Source organism: Podarcis tiliguerta, assembly GCF_965153285.1.
Source record: "Podarcis tiliguerta genome assembly, chromosome: W".
In the NCBI taxonomy this organism is placed as follows: domain Eukaryota; kingdom Metazoa; phylum Chordata; class Lepidosauria; order Squamata; family Lacertidae; genus Podarcis; species Podarcis tiliguerta.
The window spans coordinates 1723703-1746575 of NC_139552.1; the positions used below are offsets into that span (position 1 = coordinate 1723703).

Sequence of the window (22873 nt, forward strand, 5' to 3'; positions counted from 1 at the left end):
CAGGAGCCCTGCCCAGTTGCTATGCCAACCCTGATAGTCCTAGACAGAAGACCATCAACTACACAACAGACTGCATACACGAGTGGATTCAACACGGACTATAACAAAAGAACAGTGATTGGATTCCCCCTCAGGGGGCAGGAAACTGCGACTACCTTTTGTCTTCAGAAAATGATTCATGGGGAGGGGGAAAGAGGGGAACCAGCCAGGTGACAGGACACTCAGGTTACCACCACAACTCCTCCCTCAACCCCTCCTTTCTGTAATGTATGCATGATGTTTCTGGGGGTGGGCTTGACCTAGAGGAGGGGAATTTCAAAAGTTTTTATAAGGTCTTGCACACCATTTTCTGGGTCTTTCCTCTCTCCTGCGAGTGAGGGGAACACCCTGCTGCAACAGTACAATAAAGGCCAAGCTTACAGGCTGCTGATTTGCTCCAATTTACTCTGGTTGGTGTCTTTACTTTTTGTCCAAGGGAGCCCTCGGATTTTTCCGGTAACAGTTTGGCGACCATGCTCAGGGACACTTGGTCCTCCTGTGAAGGTGAGGGGGGAGATGGAAGGGATCGGGCGCCACTGGGCAACCTTAGCCCAGGGATCCTTTTTCCTCTCCCTGCCTCCTCTTTGCGGGCGGTAATCAATCGTCACCAAAAGCCCAACCAGGGGGAGCAAAGGCGAGGTCAAGCCAGCTAAAGAGAAAGGATCCCGGGATCCACGGGGGACATCTACGAGCGTGAGTATGGTTTAAAAATTAATACATTGGGAGGGGGGTGGTAAACAATTTCCCGACAGCTGGACTTTCCTTCCTTCTATCTCTGACGTCGCCTCTCGGAGTCGTCCAGGGACGTCCTAATCTCTCCCGTCTTCCCTCTCGGAGTCGGCCGGGGAAGTACGGTTCTCCTCTGCTGTCTGACGTTGCCTCTCGGAGTCGTCCAGGGACGTCCTAATCTCTCCCATCTTCCCTCTCGGAGTCGGCCGGGGAAGTACGGTTCTCCTCTGCTGTCTGACGTCGCCTCTCGGAGTCGTCAAGGGACGTCCTAATCTCTCCCGTCTTCCCTCTCGGAGTCGGCCGGGGAAGTACAGTTCTCCTCTGCTGTCAGACGTTGCCTCTCGGAGTTGTCCAGGGACGTCCTAATCTCTCCCGTCTTCCCTCTCGGAGTCGGCCGGGGAAGTACGGTTCTCCTCTGCTGTCTGACGTTGCCTCTCGGAGTCGTCCAGGGACGTCCTAATCTCTCCCATCTTCCCTCTCGGAGTCGGCCGGGAAAGTACGGTTCTCCTCTGCTGTCTGGCGTCGCCTCTCGGAGTCGTCCAGGGACGTCCTAATCTCTCCGTGGTTGTTGTCTGGGTAGAGAGACCCGTGGTTTTCCAGGCTAGGGCCTGTGGTTTTCTGGGTAGAGAGACCTGTGGTTTTCCAGGCTAGGGCCTGTGGTTTTCCGGGTAGAGAGACCCGTGGTTTTCCAGGCTAATGCCTGTGGTTTCTAGACAAGCTGCTTGTAGTTTACTGGTAGGCAGGGATTGCTTTAGCTGAAAGATAACTTGAATACTGGTAGAATATTCTTTGTCCCCCCCCCCTTCTTTGTCCCTTTCTTGTACCTGTTCTTCTATCTCCTAGTGTAATCTACTGAGCAACCCCCCCCTCCGTATTAGAGGGGAAATGGGAGCTCACTAAACACCCTACCTGGACTCCTCCTGGCAACAAAGCTTCCATGAAGCTTTTTTGCCCCAGAGAGGATTCTGATACGCCCCTCCAGTTTGTCATCTACAACTGAAAAAAAATAAAAAATAAAATAAAGGGGCAAAATGGTCTTTCCAAATACAAAGTACGAGACCCGTTGTAACTTTTAGTGGGTGGCTTAGGCCCACCACCTGGAACCCAGGGCACAGCAGCCACCTCAGGGATCCTTCAACAAAATCAGGGTGTGAACCCTTAGGGAGAGCTGAACACATCAAAATTGTGTTGTTAAACTATACCCTAAAGCTAGAACATGAAATCATAAACCTAATGGTGCTCAGAAGGCAGTAGATATAATAACAGCCCAGCCTGAGAGCCCACGCATTAGAGATCTTAGTTTCTCTAAAATATAAAAAAAAGAAAAATGAATAAAAGATGTACTCAAAGATTTAGAAATATTTAAAGGGTTTGTGTTTACATTGGCTTCGGCATCCACAGACTGTTCTTAAATGCACATAGTTTTTAAATTGCAAGCTTACTTCAAAATTTTAAATCTAAGGAAGCTAAGGAATGTTGGGCCTCATCAATCTTAAACAGGACAAATATATATATATATATATATATATATATATATATATATATTAGAATGAAGTGTGCAAATGTTTGTTATTTGAGAGAGGCTCCAAAGAGTCTTCCTCTGAGTAGCTTGAGTGAGGAGTATGATTTGATTTAAGTTGATGGTAGATGATGTTTTGCTGCAACTTTGAGTTTGTAAGTCTACATCCGTGTTCCAGTCCTTTTGTTCCAGTATTTTGAAATGTGCTGTGAAGACACTGATATTTCTGCTGCAAAAGCCTAGTTGAGCCAACTGCTCTCTCAAGCTACAATGCAGTGTATGCATTTCATTAAGCATATGCCTATGAAAGTATGGTGTTCTTTCTAAGAAAAAAAAATTGTTATTAAATGTAGAAGCTTCCATGGCCAGCAAAATTGTCTATCTGAGTCCAGTCCTGATATCAGTCTCTATAAGACTTCCTGGCCCCTTTTCTTAGAAAATGCCCCCCCTTGTTTCATTCTGTCTCTTTCAGTTTTTTCTCCCTTCTTACTTCTGTGCCAGGTAAATTTACTCCCGAGTAAGCTTCCTTTAAAGGAAACTGCAAAGAGGGGGGACCAATCTTTCCTAAGGTACCAAAAAAAATAATAATCTAAATTAGGCTTACTATTCCTCTGCAAGTTCAAGAAAAATTGTTCACTTTTGTATTCCTTCTAAATCAAATCTATGGCTGTCTTAACTATGCTTAATAAAAGATCCTTTCCCTATCTTAGAAAAAAAACACACAAAAAACAACAAAAAACTGGTCACTTCAATCTTCCTTTAAAGATCATTTCTCTAGGAACTTGCATTCTTTAGTCTAAGGAAGCAAACTCACTCAAACTATCTCAAGATCTGCAAAAAGGGTTCTGTATAAAGTTGAGTACTTTTATTTTCCTCTTCCTTAGTACATGATAGGGGCATACATGTTTCCTTTCCCAGTTGTAAATCTGTACTTAAATGTGTATGTCTCTTTGGTAGTACAAACCTTGCTGTGAAATCTTGCTGTGAACCCTATATTTTGGAGGGTTGGACTAGATGACCCCAGCGTCCCTTTTAACTGTCCCAATTTGTGGCTGTGTGGAAGGACAAGTGTCTGCAAGCATTGGAGGGTAATTCTTAAATTCTGGTGTCGTGATGGAGTTGAAATTCAGCCTAGCTTTGCTCTTTAGTTTTAAAAGGTGAGAGGTGAAGCCGTGATGTTTTTGAAGCACAACTGGTAATATCAAGCATTTGAGTTATTACAGTGTTTATCACTTTGTCTACTATTAAAAAAAAAAAATCAGACTTCAAAGTCAATGCAAAGTTTAGGCACATACAAATACAGATTAGTCTTGACCAATCCTGTAAATAAAGGGCAGATTTTTTTTCTTTCTGCAAATGAATTCTGACTCTCTGGCCATTTTTTCCCATATATAAGGGCGTGGCATAGTTCTGCGAATGACCAGAGGGAAATCACACAAAATGATAGCCCTTTCCTGTAAATAAAGGAAGCAATCCCTTGCTTGGGCTGTAGGAAACATGATCCCTTAGAAAACTTCTACCTTTGGTGAATGCTTGAATTGCGGAGTTTCTTCGTTTGTTTTAAATCTAACCCTATTTTTTAAAATCTACTCCTTACCCTCCACTTCTTTTATTCAAATGGTAATTTAGCCAAAAGATTCAACATTTCAATAGTATAAAAAGTTTCCTGAGACATGAACTCTGCACATTCACAGAGGCTAGATCAGCTAAAAAGAGAGAGAGAGAGAGAGAGAGAGAGAGAGAGAGAGAGAGAGGAAGGAGGGGGAACTGTAGGGGGGGGAGAGGAGGTTTCGAGAGCTTGGGCTGCAGGGAGAAACTTATCCAAATTTCCTCATGTAAAACTTGGAACCACCGAGGGAAACCACCCTTAATTTGTCCTTTGCTCCAGGGGTTATGTAAGACAAAAGGGTAAAGTACTGGACCATCAAAAGTCAAGAGGTTTCCAAGTTTCAAATCTTAACATGCCAAATTCTTTTCACAGGTAAATATCAAAGCACTCCCACTGTGAGCTCCTCTCAGTAGTTTCCCCAATCTAACATGCAAAATTCTTTTCACAGTTTTCCCCACTGAGTTTGTCTTTTATCTGGTTTTGTTTTGTGAGTACTATATACCTATGCATTATAGGAACAGCATTCCTGACAGAGATTTTCACAGCAAATAAAAATTTCCCTTTCAAACAGGATACGTGAAGAGAATTCGGACCCACATAAGCAAAATGTTTAATAACTTGCCAATTGTGTTCAAATTAACAAAGGTTTTGTCCCTTCGTTTCTTCCACAGCCAAACTAAGTGAAGGAAAGCAAACAAACTTGGCAGATAATAACAGTAATTATATGGAAGTGTAATAATAATATTGAAATGACTAAAATGCTTAATCCGCTAAGATTTTTATTATTTGCAGCTTCCCACGGAAACTGAAGGACATCCTTTTTGCCTTTCGCCCCTTCCCTTTTCTAACTCTGTCTTTTAAGTCTCCAAAACCCTGCCCCTTACAGGATATCACTTCTACAGATGTGTTACTACAGATGCAATGAAAAGCTTCGCCACCACAAGACAACAACAGACATCAGAGTTTTCAAAGTGCCCACAGCTATCTCTTTCAAAGGATATAGACTGCCAGGGGAGTGGGGCTGACAAAGGGGGGTGGAGTTGAATTGCAAGGACATTTTTTCCACTCAAGCCTCTGTGCTCCAGGATTCAAGAGATACATACGTAAAAGATCACAATTGTGTCAAGATATGCAACTGATATTTAATTAGTTTGTTTTGTATTATGTGTTATTATGTAGGAATGTTGAAATGTGTCTGACAGTGTGATTTCCACAAAAGGGGGGGGATTTTTTGTGTGTAATTGTTTTTATGTTTAATGTCTTATTGCTTACACACCAATGGAGAATTCTCATGCATTTTATACTTTCTAATAGCTCACGCTATTGTGTAGAGACTCTCCTCCCTGGAAGAGAGCTGAGGTCCATCTGCTGGTCCAAGTATGAGGCCCGCCTGTTTTCCGCAGCATATGCGATTGCATTTTTTTTTTTTGGCGCCCTGCCCGTGGGTGAGATTGTAGCCGAGGTTAGTGCAAACGGCTCAACGCGCGGCCTTCTATTGGAGGACGTGCAACTGGCTGATGCGTGCATGACAGTGCAGATACGTCAGTCTAAAACGGACCAGGTCGGCAGGGGAGTGCTTGTGAAACTGGCAGCGTCAGTGGAGCAGGGGCCATGCCCGGTAAAGGACACCAGACAGTTCCTCCACCTCCGGCCTCCCGGTCCGGGTCCGCTTCTGGTTCATGAGGATGGGTCTCCTTTACTAAGACACCAATTCACGAGGGCGCTCCGCAGAGCCATCGACGCCTGTGGTTTACCTTCCCAAGACTATGCAGCGCATTCTTTCCGGATTGGCGCCGCAACAACAGCCACTCATTTGGGCCTGCCTGTGGACAGGATTAAGGAGGTGGGCCGGTGGAAATCTGATGCATATAAAGCTTATATCCGCTAGATTGCATTTACCCCTATTACCCTGACTTACCTTTCCTCTCTCTCTTTTCATTCTCAGCTGTTGTCAAAAGAACCGTGTGTATAGTCCATTGGGCCCACGCAAGGGCGTGCAGTTCCGGCCTCACCGCTAATCTTGGTTTGCATCCCGGAGTCCGAGTTTTCTGGTTCTCGAGAAGAGGCATGCGTTGGCAGGAGCTTATGCCCTTGTTGAGGGAGAAAGTGGCCACGTTTGGCCCTCCCGACATCCTTATTATCCAACTAGGGGAGAATGACCTTGTTAGCAGAAGAAGTGCGGACTTGTCGTGGAGCATAAGAACTGATTTGGATGAGATTGCTGTCTCGTGTCCCGGAACAATGGTGTTCTGGTCCTCCCTTCTGAAGAGAACTGTTTGGCGCGGTGCGCAGAGGTGTATGGCCATTGAGAGAACCAGGAAGATATTGAACCGGGCCGTGTCCCGTTGGGTGCGCTGTTTGAATGGCCAAGTTATCGTGCATGACCGTATCCGGATTGGCAACAAGGCCTTGTACCGGAATGACGGGGTTCATCTCTCAGACCAAGGGAATGAATTGTGGCTGGACAGCGTCATCAGTAGTGTTAGGGATTGGTTGCAGCTGTGAGGGTATTGGCGGCGAGCCTTTGGCTCGGGTGGCGGTTAGGCATTGGATTAATGCGTTGTGGTGTGTTGGAAGGCTAGGTGTGGCCATCGCCTAAGCCTTCAATTTTGGGTATTCCGTTAAAGGAATCTGGCGGTCGTGTATTCTGTCCGATGCCTGCTTGGCGGGAGGCCATGGCACAACCCTCGGTGACATCAGGGGAGAGCCTTTAGTTGTATTAGCATCAACAGGCTCCGCCTACTGGTGATTCAACCCCTGTGGTGGACATCCAATGCCTAAGCCAATACCTTTTCACTGCTGTAACCAATAAAGTTGTGGCCTTTTCATGCCCATAAACCATATATCATGTGTCCTTGTGTATTCATTTCCACCTCGCGGGGGTTGGGTCCTCGAACCACAATCCAATGTTTAGATCAATTTATAACCACATTTCATAGTTCCCCACTCTGCCAACTTTCCCTATCCATTTAAAAATGTGCTAAACCTCGTTTTGCCAAGGACAAGCTTCTGGATCCATAAAACACAAGATACATGAAGGTGGATATGCTTTGGTTTAGCAGGAATGATCCCTTATAGAGTTAAATTGACCTATTTGGACAAAGTGCCCTTTATAAGAATGGTTTTCTTTTAACAGTTTGTTTTGAAAAGTTGAGAACCATGGGGCAAGATAAATTCAAATTGGACTCAGTTTGAATTGGGCAAGTGTATCCAGGCTGCAATTAGCTTTTTGGTCCTTAAAGTGCAAGTGAGCAACTTCCCATGACTGCAAGACCAGAGCCTATAATAATAACATCCCATAGAATGGCCAAGGCAAAGACATTTCTCTCATGACGTGTCCAAACCTGTGCCAGCTGTGGTGAGTGCCATGCAACATGGTTAATATGAAAGCCCTAAGTGGATTCACCAGGGATTGCCACTACTGTGACACCATGCGGGTGTGAGACCACAGAACAGCTACCTTGACACCTGAGAACACAAAAATGGCGGTGGACAAAGCAAACTGCATTTTTCAGTCATTAGTGGACCTTCCTGCTAAATGTAAAGCATAGACCACTATTGAGAAAATATTTCTTCCAAGGTGCTAGAATACCACAAGTAACTGAGCAACAAAATATTAATTTTACGTGATATCCTATGTCTAACTATGTGCACTGTTACACCGTTACATTTCAATGCAAATATCCTTAAGAAGCATGACATCCAAGTCCCTTTCAGGTTCACATGGACACATGCATCTGGGACAGAGAATAGCAGGTTAATATTTACTACCTTAAATTGTGCGGAGAAAAGGATTGCAAAGTAGCGACCTTTGCAATCTTATCTCCGAAGGGGGGAACTGTAGCAGGAAACCCCCCCCCCCCATCATTCAGTTTGTACAGACTTCACACACAGTCACACTCACACACTACATACGCTACACTTCTGTTATAAATTCATAGAAAATCAACCATACATCAGATTTGCACTGTTCCACTTTTATTTTACTCCGTGAAGGAAGGACTACAAAATGGGGAAGGTTTGATACAGACCACCATAATCCCTTGAGCATAGCAGCACATCCACAGGAGCCCTGCCCAGTTGCTATGCCAACCCTGATAGTCCTAGACAGAAGACCATCAACTACACAACAGACTGCATACACGAGTGGATTCAACACGGACTATAACAAAAGAACAGTGATTGGATTCCCCCTCAGGGGGCAGGAAACTGCGACTACCTTTTGTCTTCAGAAAATGATTCATGGGGAGGGGGAAAGAGGGGAACCAGCCAGGTGACAGGACACTCAGGTTACCACCACAACTCCTCCCTCAACCCCTCCTTTCTGTAATGTATGCATGATGTTTCTGGGGGTGGGCTTGACCTAGAGGAGGGGAATTTCAAAAGTTTTTATAAGGTCTTGCACACCATTTTCTGGGTCTTTCCTCTCTCCTGCGAGTGAGGGGAACACCCTGCTGCAACAGTACAATAAAGGCCAAGCCTACAGGCTGCTGATTTGCTCCAATTTACTCTGGTTGGTGTCTTTACTTTTTGTCCAAGGGAGCCCTCGGATTTTTCTGGTAACACTGGCAACAGCTGGAGTTTTTCTTCAAGCTCCTGGACCTTCATAGGCAATGCTTGATGATGCTTAAGTACTGTTTCCACCCCCTTCTTCAGTATTTCAACATCCTGGAGAGGACATACACTTCCTGCTAGACATTTACTCCAGACATTTACAGAAGTCACAGAGGCACTGGTTGAAGAAGTTGGGAATGAGCAGACAGTGCTATTGCTGAGAAGGAGCTCCATCCCAGGCTGCTAAAGAGTTCTTTCCCTAGCCTGCAGGTGCCAGAAGGCCAAGCGCTGGTGTTGCAGTGGTGGTACTTCAGAGGAGTATGAGAAAAGGCTGCTCTGGATTCTGGGTATATAAATGGCCTTGCCTGAAGCTTTGGATTGTGCTCTGCATTAGCAGAGAGGCTCTAAGGTAAAGGTAAAGGTACCCCTGCCCATACGGGCCAGTCTTGCCAGACTCTAGGGTTGTGCGCTCATCTCACTCTATAGGCCGGGAGCCAGCGCTGTCCGAAGACACTTCCGGGTTACGTGGCCAGCGTGACAAGCTACATCTGGTGAGCCAGCACAGCACACGGAACGGCGTTTACCTTCCCGCTGCTAAGCGGTCCCTATTTATCTACTTGCACCCGGGGGTGCTTTCGAACTGCTAGGTTGGCAGGTGCTGGGACCGAACGACGGGAGCACACCCCGCCACGGGGATTCGAACCGCCGACCATGCGATCGGCAAGTCCTAGGCGCTGAGGTTTTACCCACAGCGCCACCCGTACTTAGTTGCAAATGAAGCACATTTCAGTTATTATAGAAACCGGTGTTTCCATGCATGCTTGTTCAGGAACTCTGTGAACTAGACAGCCACTGTTTTAAACTGGCCCTTTTTCTGGCAGGTTAAACGATTAAAGTTGACTTGATTAACTTCATCCGCCAACTACCCTTCTAAGCAACCAGAGCAATTACAAATAAAAGGATCTCCAACCGTGCGCTATCCCTATCTGCAAGCAAGCTCTCCCACAAAGTGTTCTATGAGACACATGAGCCAAATAGCTGAGGAGACAGTTTTTTAGCTGCCTGTCATTCATACACTTTATACTGAAAGGATTTCAGGGGCAGATGCTCTTTTTCTGCATGGAGGGTGGGGGTTTCCAAAGGGGCACTATTCAGACCTGCATTCATGGATTATGAGTCATAGCCGTGTGACAACTGCAGGTCATGCGGATGTGTTTAAGGGCTGATGTTGCACTTCCAGGTAGAAGAGCTCGTTGGCATTATTTTAGGCTCAGTGTCAATTGACTTTGTGACATGATGGGGGGGGGGGGGAGATAATATATTTAGAGTATTTACCTGCAACCCATTATGTGGGAATCTCAAGGTACTTTACAACTAGGTCAGAAAATAGGCAAACATTGAAATGCAGCAGAACAAACAGGCCTAGAGTAAAAAAAATATCCTTCAAAGCCCATATTGGCTGGCAGCAGCATCCCCCCAAATCCATGATGGATAAACACTTTCCGCACATGGACCAGAATTGCACCCATGTTGGCAAAGGCCTCCTTTCTAGAAGGGGGAGCAGAGGCTGCCCCCACCCACTGCTCTCTTCTCCCAGGCATGTGAAGAGACAAACGGCTCCCCTTCTCTACCTGTGTGCCACAAGCCTGAATTGCAAGACCGTTCCCACTTTGGGGCAACAGGGAACAAACATGCAGAGGACGAGTTCTGAGGCTCCCCCAACAAAGCCATTTCCCTGGGCCCACATGCCAGCCTGCTGCTGGCTGGCTGCCCACCCACAGGAAAACGGCACGATTCTCCCCACCATAACAATAAGATGGGGACTATAACATAGGACTTCCTAAGTTCTGATGAGCCGCTGCTGCTTCCCCAGTTTAAAGGATGGCGGCTCAGGTGAGCCATTAAGCTCGAAGCTGCCTTTCGGAAATGTGGCACGCAGGAGGAAAAGGAACGAACCCGGGATGGGCTGTCTGTCTTTCTTTTGCCTTCCACCTCACGACATCCTCAACCTGGTGCACTCCAGGTGTTCTGGGGCTCCATCTCTCACCAGGCCCAGGCGGTTTGGCCAGGGGTCAGGGATGGGGGCAGTTGTCCAAAGCAGCTGGAGAGACTCAAGGAGGGCATTACAGCCTCAAAGCCCTTTCCCTACCTCTCAATCTGGACTTACCTGGCCTTGCCCCTGGCCGCCTTTAGCCAGATCAGCTGTGCTCGGAGCTGGGACAGACCCCTCTGGAGACTTAGAGGTAGAGGAAACAGCCTGGGTCCCCGCAAAGGTGATCACACTTTTCCTTCTCCCAGACTGCAGGCTAGAGAACGTCGCTGCAAGCTGGTGACCCGTTCCCTGGGTGGTGCGCTGGGAAGAAGAAACCTCATCCAGAGATGGGAGGGAAGCACTTTGGCCAGTGCCATGGGGCCTCTCTTCGGCAAGCTGCTCGGGGACCTGCAATGGAGCACTGCCCATAGAGGAGGAAATGCGGGAGGCCTGCTGGGAAGGCTGCTGGGACCCCGACTCTTCCTGGCTAAGGGAAGCAGCTGTTCCAGTGGTATCTCTGGGAACAGAGGGCATCGAAGTGAGCTGGCAATGAGAAGGCTCAGCCAGGTGGGAGCCGGAGGTCTCTGTGGTCGCACCCAGGGATTCGTTGGGCAAACGTTTCTTCTCCATTCTGTGAACACGAAGGCAAGTCTTCTGACCACTGTACCAGCTGGTTTCAAAGGCTATTTTTTATGAAAGCTTGAAAAACAAAGAAAACACAATATACAGAAATCAGTGTCAGATATCAAGCATTAAAACAACAAACATTCAAAGCCTCCTTATAAAGGGCTGCCTTCCAGAGGTTTGATAGTTGCTCATCTCCTTGTCACCTGTAGGGAGGGCATTCCACAGAGAGGCTGCCACCACCGAGAAGGCCCTCCCTCTGCCTGGTTCCCTGCAACCTCGCTTCTCGCGGGGAGGGAACCACCAGAAGACCCTCGGAGGACGACCTCCGGGCTGAATGATGGGGGTGGAGATGCTCCTTCAGGTATACTGCGCTGAGCTTCCTGACCTAACATTTGCCTCGCTTAACATAATTAATTAGTAAGTGAAGTTTTCCTCTTCCATTCAAACAGTACAGGTAGTAAGAACGTGCAAAAAGGAGTACTACTTCTAGAATTCCCAACTCCTAACATACAACAGCACAAAGGTTGCCTTTTCTTGACCATCGATCACCTGCGCAAAGTCCCTACGCCACCCCCTATTGTGCTTCAATACAGCCCCATTGGTCAGGCCGGACACTGAGGTCCAGCACTGAGGGCCTTCTGGTGGTTTCCTCATTGCGAGAAGCGAAGTTACAGGGAACCAGGCAGAGGGCTTCTCAGTAGCGGCGCCCGCCCTGTGGAACACCCTCCCACCAGATGCCAAAGAAATAAACAACTATATGACATTTAGAAGACATCTGAAGGCAGCCCTGTTTAAGGAAGCTTTTAATGACTGATGTTTTAATGTATTTTTAATCTTTTGCTGGAAGCCGCCCAGAGTGCCTAGGGAAACCCAGCCAGATGGGCCGGGTAGAAATAATTAAAAAATATAATTATTAAATTATTATACGCGTTAGAAACAGAATTTGAAGGGGCAGTCTTTTCTGGCAGTGCCAAATGAAGCTGCTGACCCATTTCTAAGTCCTAAAATCCACAATTTCTCTGAATGCCTGAAAAACCCAGTGGTGCAGGACCTCCTAGCATGCCATCTGCTGGGGAACATTTCCTAGCACTTGGCTGGGAGCTGCTGCAGCACTATAGTCAGGAAAGGCTTTCTGTATATCGGTAAGTCCCAACAGTTGAAATGAAATTCTTTAATTCTTTAATTTGCGGCCATTGGCCCATATCGAAAACAATACATCAAAAATTATCCATAAACAATACAATTTAAACAGTTCCAAGTTAAAACACCCATATAAAACCAATTTTACTTCAGTTAAGTAAACACTGTACACAATAAGCTCCCTCTATGTAAACCACAATTCAAATCCATCAGATTTTGGGGGTATGCGTTTTAGTTCTGGCACTTATTGATGGTTCTTAAGTTTAGCTAAGCTGTCAGAGTCATACAGTGATCCATTTTTCCTCTTTTGAAATAAAACATTAATCAGGTATCTAGCGACAGCAAGGGATCTACTTGTATCTTCGTCGTTTAATAAGTATATTATTTGGGCTTCCTGAGGTCCGTCAGCAATTCTCAATAAATATGGGGCCAGAAACTTGGACCGTGAGGCCGAATGTAATGGACAACAGAAGATTATATGATATAACGATTCTATAGATCCATTTTTACAGTCACAGAGGAGTGAGATCTGTCCGTTGGAGAGTCTGTTACCCAACACATTTGATGGGAAAGCATTGAATCTAGCCTTTATAAAGGCGTACCTGTGCGTCACTACGGATAAGGTAGTTAAATAAGATGGGAGTTTCGTTGGTGGTGTTAAGCCAAGGTTTATCGGCGAACAGGTGCCACCACCTGTCGCAATATTAAATTGTAAATCCATCTCCTCTAATTTGTGAGTTATAGTTCCAAATCCAATTTTAATAGTTCAGATGGAGATAGTCCTAGGGACACAAGTTTCCCATGTATTATTTTTGCCCAGGGGCTGGGGAAGTCATCTCTCCAGAGACACTGTATCAAGTGGAGATTTGGAAGTTTATGCCATAATGCCAACCAGTAACAGAGGATGCATTTCCATAATGTAGTTTCTAGAGATGTAACATTTAGTTCCAGACGTATAGCAGTATTGCTTACACACCTGGGTAATTTTAGCAACCTTCTTAGAAGCTGGTTTTGGATTACCTCCAAATGGGTTAGATTAACAAAAGACCCCCATAATGGGATTGCATATGCTATTGTTGCAATCACCTTTGCCTTGAAAACTTTTAATACTGATGGAATATGGAAAGCCCCATCTGAAAAGAAAAAACACAGTAGTGCAAAGGAAAGGGCTTTAGCTCTGTTTAATACATATGCAAGATGGACCTTCCAGCCCATGTTGTGTTGGAGAAGGACTCCCAAGTACTGAAATTTAAAGACTTGGTCAATAGCTTTTCCGTCTATTCTCCAATTATAGGTTTTTCGACTCTTGGTGAAAATTAGGACTTTGGACTTAACATGGTTAATTGTAAGAAAATTTGATTTGCAGTAAACATCAAAAAATTTTAATGCCCTCCTAAGGCCGACTCTCGAGAAGGATAGGATCACTGCGTCGTCTGCGTAGAGTAGAAGGGGGCAACGATATTGGGCAAGACGGGGGGCGTGGATCGTTTCTTGAGAATCTATCAGAGGCGCCCTCATATCACTTATAAATAGATTAAAACGGGTCGGAGCAAGGATGCATCCTTGACGAACACCTCTATTGATAGTTACTGAATTTGAGAGGTCGCCGGCCGGAGTGATTCTCACCCTCGCGGCCGATCCGTCATGCAATTTAGTTATTAGCCACAGAAGTCTTTTGTCTATTCCCCATCGGGCCAACTTTCCCCAAAGTAATCCTCTGGGGATGCTGTCAAAAGCGGCCTTTAAATCAATAAAGGCCGCACAAAGTTGGCCTCTATTTGGGGAGGAATATTTCCGGGCAAGGTGGTATAAAACTAAGACATGATCAACCGCTGACTGATTCGGTCTAAAACCAGCCAGTTCAGGCCCAATCAGGTTGTTCTCTGTCGAGCCCTTTTTATGAATTGGAACAATAATCGCATCCTTCCATATTCTTGGTACCTTCCCACTGTTGTTTACGGCATCAAAAGTAGCGGCCAGGATTTTCGCCCACCAGTCTGCATGAAGTTTTATAGCTTCCGCCGGGACTAGGTCAGGACCGGGGGCTTTTCCGATTTTAAGATTAGAAATGAGTCCGTGGATTTCTTCCGGGTCAGTGGGTGGCCAAAGAGGGAGCTGCTCATAGAATCCATCGCTTGTATTAATATTAAGGTCTGGTAAGGCAAAATAGTTCCTTAGAAAGGATTCCCAAACTGGAGCAGCAATAACTGTTAAGGGGTATCTTTTAGATTTTCTGTTAACCAACAGCCAGAATTTTCGGGAATTATGGGTACTTGAGGCAGCTATAAGTGCTTGCCAGCGATTCAGTTGCCACTCCTGTTTGGCCTTTTTTTGTGCATATTTGTAAGCTGATTTTGCCTGATAGTACTCCTTGGGAAGCGTAATCGCCCCTGAGGATTTGTAATCATTATAAATAGCACAAAGATGTTGTTTGGCTTGTTTGCAATTACGGTTAAACCACTGTGCACCTATCTTGGAGTGGGCCCAATTTGCCTGATGGGTTGGGACAGTAAAGAATGGCGTGAGGTCATTCAACAGATTGGCAAATAGATTAATAGTTTGATCGTGTTCATATGAGGTTATGCCAAGGGCTGAATAAGTTTGTATGATCTCCTGCTGAAAGAATTCAGAATATTTTTGAGCCTGCGTTACAGACCACTTTATACCCTTCACTCGTAATGCCGTATTAATACCCTCTACCGGGTTTTCTGTGTTAGTATCTAATTGAGTTGGATGACTGTGCTCATCCCCATGCCAGTCCAGGTCAAACATAGCAGCAAGTGGAAGGTGGTCACTGAACTGAATATTGTCAATCTTAAAAGAGAGAGCTTTCGAAATCAGGTCACTCGAGGTTAAAAGGTAATCTAGTACACTGTTTGATTTTATGCCTAGGTGGGTATACTCCCCCGGTATATCAGGAGGGCAGCAACCATTCAGGGGTACTAGGTTTAAGCGAATAGCCATTTGGTAAAGAAGTACTCCAGCCTCGTTTACTTTAGAGTCATTTGAGGCTCTCCCTAAGGCATGTCTCAAATCATAGTTGTCGAGGCATGGAGCAGTCCACCATTTAGCTTTAATTAAATCGGCCCAATTTGCTGCTATAAGTGCGTTGAAATCACCACCAATTAAGGATTGGCTATTGGAATATTTGACTCGGCATGATACTAAATGATCTTCTAATATTTCCCATCTATCATGCAGTTCAAGGGACGAACCCCCTGGCGGGAGGTAGACATTGGAGATTAGCAGTGATACTTTCCCCCCCCGACATCAACCCGGATAAAGCATAAGGGGGAGCAGTCAAAACTAATGAAATTTTGAAATGCAGCTTCAGTGAGATACCAATTACTAGGCCACCTTTCGGCCGTCCTCCTTTCTGGGAGGAGCAAGCTGGAAGGGATAGTAGGTCAAAACCGTTTATGGCAATTTCACCCTCCTCCCAAGTTTCTTGCAATAGAATGATATGAAACGAGTTGATATACGACTGGAATTCTGGGTCACATTTTTTCTTACACCAGCCAGCGATGTTCCAACAGAGGATCAATATTGGTGGTTTTCTGGATTGCCCAGCTAACCGTCATTTAAATTCTTGTGGGGGGCTCTCATGCGTCGAGGACGCTCCCTTGAAGAAGTCCGTTATTTTCCTTTGCTGAAAGTTGTCGTCCTGGTGTGGTGAGTCTTTTGCTCTGGTGCGAGCCAGTTGTGGCACGATCAAATCGCGAGGGCCAAAATTTTGGGGGGGCAGAAGAGAGTTAGCATCCTGGTGAGTAGAGATAATATTTGGCGTTTTTAGCTGTCGGGCCCAACTAGGCTCTGAAGAGGCTCCTGCCAAGTCCGCTGGAGCCGTCCTCTTTGGGGATCTAACCGATACACTTGTGATCATTTGATTTATATGTCCTGCTGGGTCTTCAGACCACTCTGTGGTGACTCTCGACACTGTAGTGTCTTCCTCACGTAATTGTTGGCTTTTTGATGGACAGGAATGCGCTGGAGAAGCCTGACTTGGAGTGGCCACTACCGTCTCAGGTCGTGGATGATCTTCGATGTATGTTGATTCCAAGTCCGGCATGGAGGGGTGAAGGGGCGACGATTTATCCAGGGGGGTGTTATCTTGAGTTCCATTCTTTGATCGGTTAATCACGGAGGGAACAGATAAGTCTATTAGAAGCAGGGATGAGTTACCAGCGTGAAGGGGAGGAGAAGAGTCTGCCTCCAGCAGTGAGACCTTCCCATCCGATGCAGAAGGCACCTTATATGCTGGGTATTGGGGAGTTGTTGTTTCCAGCTCCATAGGGCATGGCACCGCTAAATTAGAGTGGGTATTATTCGTAGGAACTCCGTTGCAGGCGATACTTAGGAGCTGAAGTTTAAGTAAGTCCAGCCTATTTATAATTTCTTGTTGTTCCATCGCTGGTAACTCTCCAAAGGAGGCGATAAGCTCTCTTTCCTCCTGGGGTGTCAAAGAGTTACTGGCACAATCGTAGTGTTTAGTTGTAGGAGTGGAGGTACTATGGGACTGGCCCAGGCATGGGGTGTACAGCTCAGCCCTCTTTTGTGGTTCAGGACGGGGAGGTTGTACCGTTTCCTTGGTTAATCCCTCCGATAGGAGGGGTCTAATTATGGAATCCATGAAAACTCTCGTTGGAAAAATGCCAAGACTATTCAAAAACACTTTTTGCTTAATACAGTGGTACCTCGCAAGACGAAAAGAATCCGTTCCGTGAGTCTCTTCGTCTTGCGGTTTTTTTCGTCTTGCGAAGCAAGCCCATTAGCGGATTAGCGCTATTAGCGCTATTAGCGGTTTAAGGGCTATTAGCGGCTATTAAGGGATTAGCGGCTATTAAGGGATTAGCGGCTATTAAGGGATTAGCGGCTATTAAGGGATTAGTGGACCAGCTGATAAGCGGCTTAGATCAGCTGATAAGCGGCTTAGCAACAGCTGATAAGCGGCTTAGCTAACAGCTGTTAAGCGGCTTAGGGGCTGGGGGAAAAGGGGGGGAGGGAAAAAACCCCGCAGAACTCGCAAGACATTTTCGTCTTGTGAAGCAAGCCCATAGCAAATTCGTTTTGTGAAGCACCTCCAAAACGGAAAACCCTTTCGTCTAGCGGGTTTTCCGTCTTGCGAGGCATTCGTCTTGCGGGGCACCACTGTAATAAGAGAGGGGATTTTTGCAGAGTGGAAAGCCAGCATCATTCTCTGATATCTGTTCTGGCGGGTTAAGGGAAGCACAGCACAAAGATCTATTTGTGATGTCTCGAGTTTTAGAAGCCATCTGAGGTGCTCTTTAGTCCCATGTAGCGTTGCCCAACTTGGGTGCCTTTCCCGGAAGGTTAGGGAAATCTTCCTTGGATGTAGGGTCAGGGATTGGCGATTCAGTGAAGGGTTGAGATTGTATTTGCATTTCTTCATACGATCAGTGTTTGGTGGCGCTTTCTGCCGGCACAATGGAACATCTACTGCCCCATCTTGGGCTGTCTGTACCGGCTGGTCATCCAGTTTTTGCTGAAGGCTATACAGCTGAGAGGATAGGCCGTCAATTTTCTTGAATATACAGTTTAGAGTTCTAATTATTAGATGGAGTTGCTCGCATCCTGTGCAGTCCGCAGATTCGGCTACCAACACCTCCTTCGGATAGGGACCATCCCCATTTGTGTTACCATTAGCGTTTCCAATTTTTAGCGTCTCAGGGGCCTCTTCTTTTGATGTTGTTTCAAGGGCAGTTAGAGGATCGAAACGATTTTGAATTGCTATTGAGTAGGTACATTCCTCGGGGCCTCTCCCTCCTTTAAGTGAACCCTTCCTTGATTGCTTAGGCCTCGGAGAGGATAATGCCTCGTCAGAGTCTCTTGGGTGTTTTCCATGGCCCATAAATCAATTTTGCAGGGGAACCGTCGTGGGCACTGTGCTAAAAACTAAAAGGAAAGAGCTGGTCGACAGGGCAGAGGATTTATGCCCAGGAGAACCTTTCACTTATCTCTCCCAGTTAGGGAGGCGGCGGCGAGTCCGGGGCGTCGGAGCAACCCAGATAAAACAAAAATAACACAAGTGGAGAGATATTAAAAGACAGCCAGCACAGCCAGCAGATCATTAAAACTCTCGGATAAAAACAAGGGAGGATAAAAACCGCTTAAAACCACTTAAAACTTTGATAAGGGTAAGCGAAATTACTTAGTAACTACCTTCGTCGCCATGTTGGACTCCCGAGATACAGCAATCTTGTCAGGAGTCCCCAACAGTTGAATAGGAACCTTCAAAAACAATGTATGTATTTGTATCTCAGATGTTTTAAGCTATTTCACATGTCCACCAAGCACGAGAAAATGTCCCTTCATCTTCTTGAGATTTCCAACAAACATTTGGTATGTTTTCATGTATTCTAAATAACTTTTCGGGAGTTAGATACCAATAATACTTAAATATAAATATATTTAAAAGTCTATTTTAAGTCATAACTCAATTATTCTTTTAACTCTTTAGTCCACATAAGTTACCACTATTCCAACTGTACAATATAACCAAAAAAAGAGAAAATCTTGCCCCTTTAATCATGCACTTTTTAATCTGTTCCTCTTCCATCTAGGATTTCAACAAAAGTTTGTACATTTTTGATATCACATGATGTGCACAATTGTATCTCAAAACCCGTCTTCCACTCTTCCATACCCCAAGTCTTCATTTCCAACTAGAATCTCTCAATCAATCAATCAGTCAATCATTTATTTATTTGTATGTTGCCTTTCCAAATTTCAAACCATGTGCAAGGCAGCTTACAAAAAAAATAAAATATTACATAACTGCAAACATGACAAAACTAGTCGTAAACAATGAACAAAATATCAAAGTACACAACGAAATTGGAAAAAAATCCACATAAATAATAAGATTCCACGTAAATCATATAATCCAAACTAAAGAGATAAAAAATTAACAGCAGCAACAGCAACCCCCCCCCCCGTAAAAAGAACCCATAAACAACACCCCAACCCTCTTTTATTAAGTGTAAAAGAGAAACCCCTTGTTTAAATTTTACAATTTCCCCGTTTCCACTTTAAGAACTCTCAATAGATTAACCATTTCTCTGTATCCGTCACCCTTTTGTCTATAAAAAGTGTCTTCTGGTGAAACCCAAAATAGAGTCTTTGTGTATAAACTAACTTTATATCTATTTCCAGATTCTTAATACGCCACACACGTCTAATACAGTGGTTCTCAAGGTGTGCATTTACTCTGACTTGATCTATCACAAATAAACAAGCCATCTAACCCTGAAATCCTAACATTCTAATTGCAAGTCTCTTTTTTCTCAATATCCCCATTCCATTAACCGCACCAAGCGACAAGCTGTAAAATGCAAGTTTAAAATGGGGTCTGGGTAAAAGGTGGATCCTCATGGATCCTCCACTTTTTTATAAATAACTCCAACAAATGCAGTGTCAAATCACACCTGGAATGCACGCCTACAAACTGGACTATAAAAAACGTGGATCCAACACTTTCCCACGCTGCAGGACCACAAAAACATGGATCCGAGGCATGGATCCTTATGAATTCATATGATTTTTATATTGAAACAAAATAAAAACACCATGATACTGTAGACCACATCTCAGACTGTAGGCAGAACCCAAAAAATCACGCATCCACTGTTTCGTGGTGCCGCAATGGCGCAAAAACGTGGTTAAAAAACATGGATCCTCATGATTTTTGCACTAGATCAGCCCAAACTCACTGTCAAATAACACATCATGCCCAGGGGCACAGCCAACACCACAAAAAACTCGGATCCACTCCTGCCTGGCCGTAACGTGGCCCAAAAATGTGGTTCCGAACCATGGATCCTCACGCTTTTTGCATTGGGCCACCTCAAACTCACTGTCAAATCACACATCATGGGCAGGGGCACAGCCTGCACCACAGAAAACTCAGATCCACGGCTGCCTGGCCACTCCATGGCCCAAAAACGTGGTTTTGAAGCACTGATCCTCATGTATCCTCACGCTTTTTGTATTGGGCCACCTCAAACTCACTGCCAGGAGCACAGCCTGCACCACAAAAATCATGAATCTACAGCTTCCTGGCGGAACCGTGACCCCAAAACGTGGTTCCGAACCACGGATCCTCATGGATCCCATGATTCTTGCACTAGATCAGCCCAAAGTCACCATCATATCAAACATCATAGCCAGGAGCACAGCCTGCACCACAAAAATCATGGATCTATGGCTTCCTGGCCACTCCATGGCCCAAAAACGTGGTTTTAAAGCACAGATCCTCATGGATCCTAACGCTTTTTACATTGGGCCACCACAAACTCACTGTCAAATCACTCATCATGTCCAGGGGCACAGCCTGCACCACAGAAATCTCAGATCCACAGCTTCCTGGTCGTACCGTGGCCCAAAAACGTGGTTTCGAAGCACGGATCCTCATGGATCCTCACACTTTTTGCACTGGGCCACCCCTAAATCACTGTCAAATCACACATCATGTGCAGGGGCACAGCCTGCACCACAAAAATCACGGATCCACGGCTTCCTGGCCACTCCATGGCCCAAAAACGTGGTTTCAAAGCACGAATCCTCATGGATCCTCATGCTTTCTGCACTAGATCAGCCCAAAGTCACCATCAAATCACACATGCCTGGGGCACAGCCTGCACCACAGAAAACTCAGATCCTGCCTGGCCATACCGTGGCCGAAAAACGTGGTTCCGAAGCACGGATCCTCATGGATGCTCATGATTTTTGCACTTGATCAGCCCAAAGTCACCATCAGATCAAACATCATGGACATGGTTACAGCATCCACCACAAAAATCACGGATCCATGGCTTCCTGGCGGAACCGTGACCCCAAAACGTGGTTCCGAACCATGGATCCTCATGGATCTTCACGCTTTTTGTATTGGGCCACCCTAAACTCACTGTCAAATGGCACATCATAGCCAGGAGCACAGCCTGCACCACAATATCACGGATCCATGGCTGCCTGGCAAATCCATGGCCCAAAAACGTGGTTTTGAAGCACGGATCCTCATGGATCCCCATGATTCTTGCACTAGATCAGCCAAAAGTCACCATCAGATCAAACATCATAGCCAGGAGCACAGCCTGCACCACAAAAATCACGGATCCACGGTTATCTGGCAACGCCATGGACCAAAAACGTGGTTTCAAAGCACGAATCCTCATGGATCCTCATGCTTTTCACATTGGGCCAACCCAAACTCACTGTCAAATCACTCATCATGTCCAGGGGCACAGCCTGCACCAGAGAAAACTCAGATCCATGGTTATCTGGCAACGGCATGGACCAAAAACCTGGTTTCAGATCATGGATCCTCATGGATCCTCACGCTTTTTGCATTGGGCCATCCCAAATTCACCATCAAATCACACATCATGTCCAGGGGCACAGCCTGCACTACAAAAAACTCGGATCCACAGCTTCCTGGTCGTACCGTTGCCCAAAAACGTGGTTTTGAAGCACGGATCCTCATGGATCATCATGCTTTTTGCATTGGGCCACCCCTAAATCACTGTCAAATCACACATCATGTGCAGGGGCACAGCCTGCACCACAAAAAGCCAGGATCCATGGCTTCCTGGTTGTACCGTGGTACAAAAACATGTTTTTGAAACACGGATCCTCATGGATCATCATGCTTTTTGCACTGGGCCACACCTAAATCACCATCTAATCACACATCATGGCCAGGGGCACAGCCTGCACCACAAAAATCACGGATCCACGGTTATCTGGCCACTCCATGGCCCAAAAACGTGGTTTTGAAGCACGGATCCTCATGGATCCTCACACCTTTTGCATTGGGGAACCCCAAATTCACCCTTTATTCAAATATCTTGTACATAACCACAGATCTGACCACAAACATCATGGATCTACTGCTTCATGGCCCTGGCCAGATGCTACCCTGGATATATTGGCCAATTTTTAGGTGTGTGTGCTGGGATGGAGGAAACGGAGTCGGCTGAATCTCTATCCATTAAAGATGGGCGTCCAATGGCTGGGCCAGAATGATTTTGGTTCGGTTTGCCAGCTCCCAGCTCTTCATGGGGCGCAGTAGTCACCTGTAGGCGCCAACAGGAGTCCCGGTGTGATCCTGGATGCTTCTGTCTCTATGGAGGCATTGGTCACAAATGTAGCCAAACTGGCATTTTTAAATCTATGTCAGGTTAGCCGATTGGTACCGTACCTGTCCCTTTCCAACCTAGCCATGGTGATCCATGCAGTAGTCACTTGCAGACTAGACTACTTTAACTTGCTGTACACCTGAGCCAGGGAGGGCAGGGTATAAATGCGATAGAGAGAGAGAGAGAGAGAGATATGCAGGGCTACCCTTGAGACTGCTCCAGAAACTCCAAATGGTCTAAAATGCATGAGTTCTTACTTGGACTTTGTGGAGAGCCCACATTCATCATCAGCTGGATTGGCTCAAGGTGGAGTATCGAATCAGGTTCAATGTTTTGGTGCTAATCTTTAAAGCCCTAAACAGTCTGTGACCTTTCTTATCTGTGGGAATTATCTTCTAATATGAGTGTGACACTCATCTAACAGCAACCTACTGGTGGTCCCTGGCCCAAAACATATCCAGCTGTCCTCG

General features: G+C 45.7%; 2 long non-coding RNA genes across 2 annotated transcripts in view; both read left to right on the plus strand.

Moving 5' to 3' along the window:
* Window positions 1-22873, plus strand: part of LOC310668885 — a 504734-nt gene that overhangs the window by 353284 nt on the left and 128577 nt on the right. The gene's annotated exons all lie outside the window — the stretch shown is intronic.
* LOC310668907 lies at window positions 1366-2274 on the plus strand. Its single transcript, XR_014506891.1, has 2 exons — window positions 1366-1833; window positions 1884-2274. It is a non-coding gene; the product is annotated as an uncharacterized lncRNA (long non-coding RNA).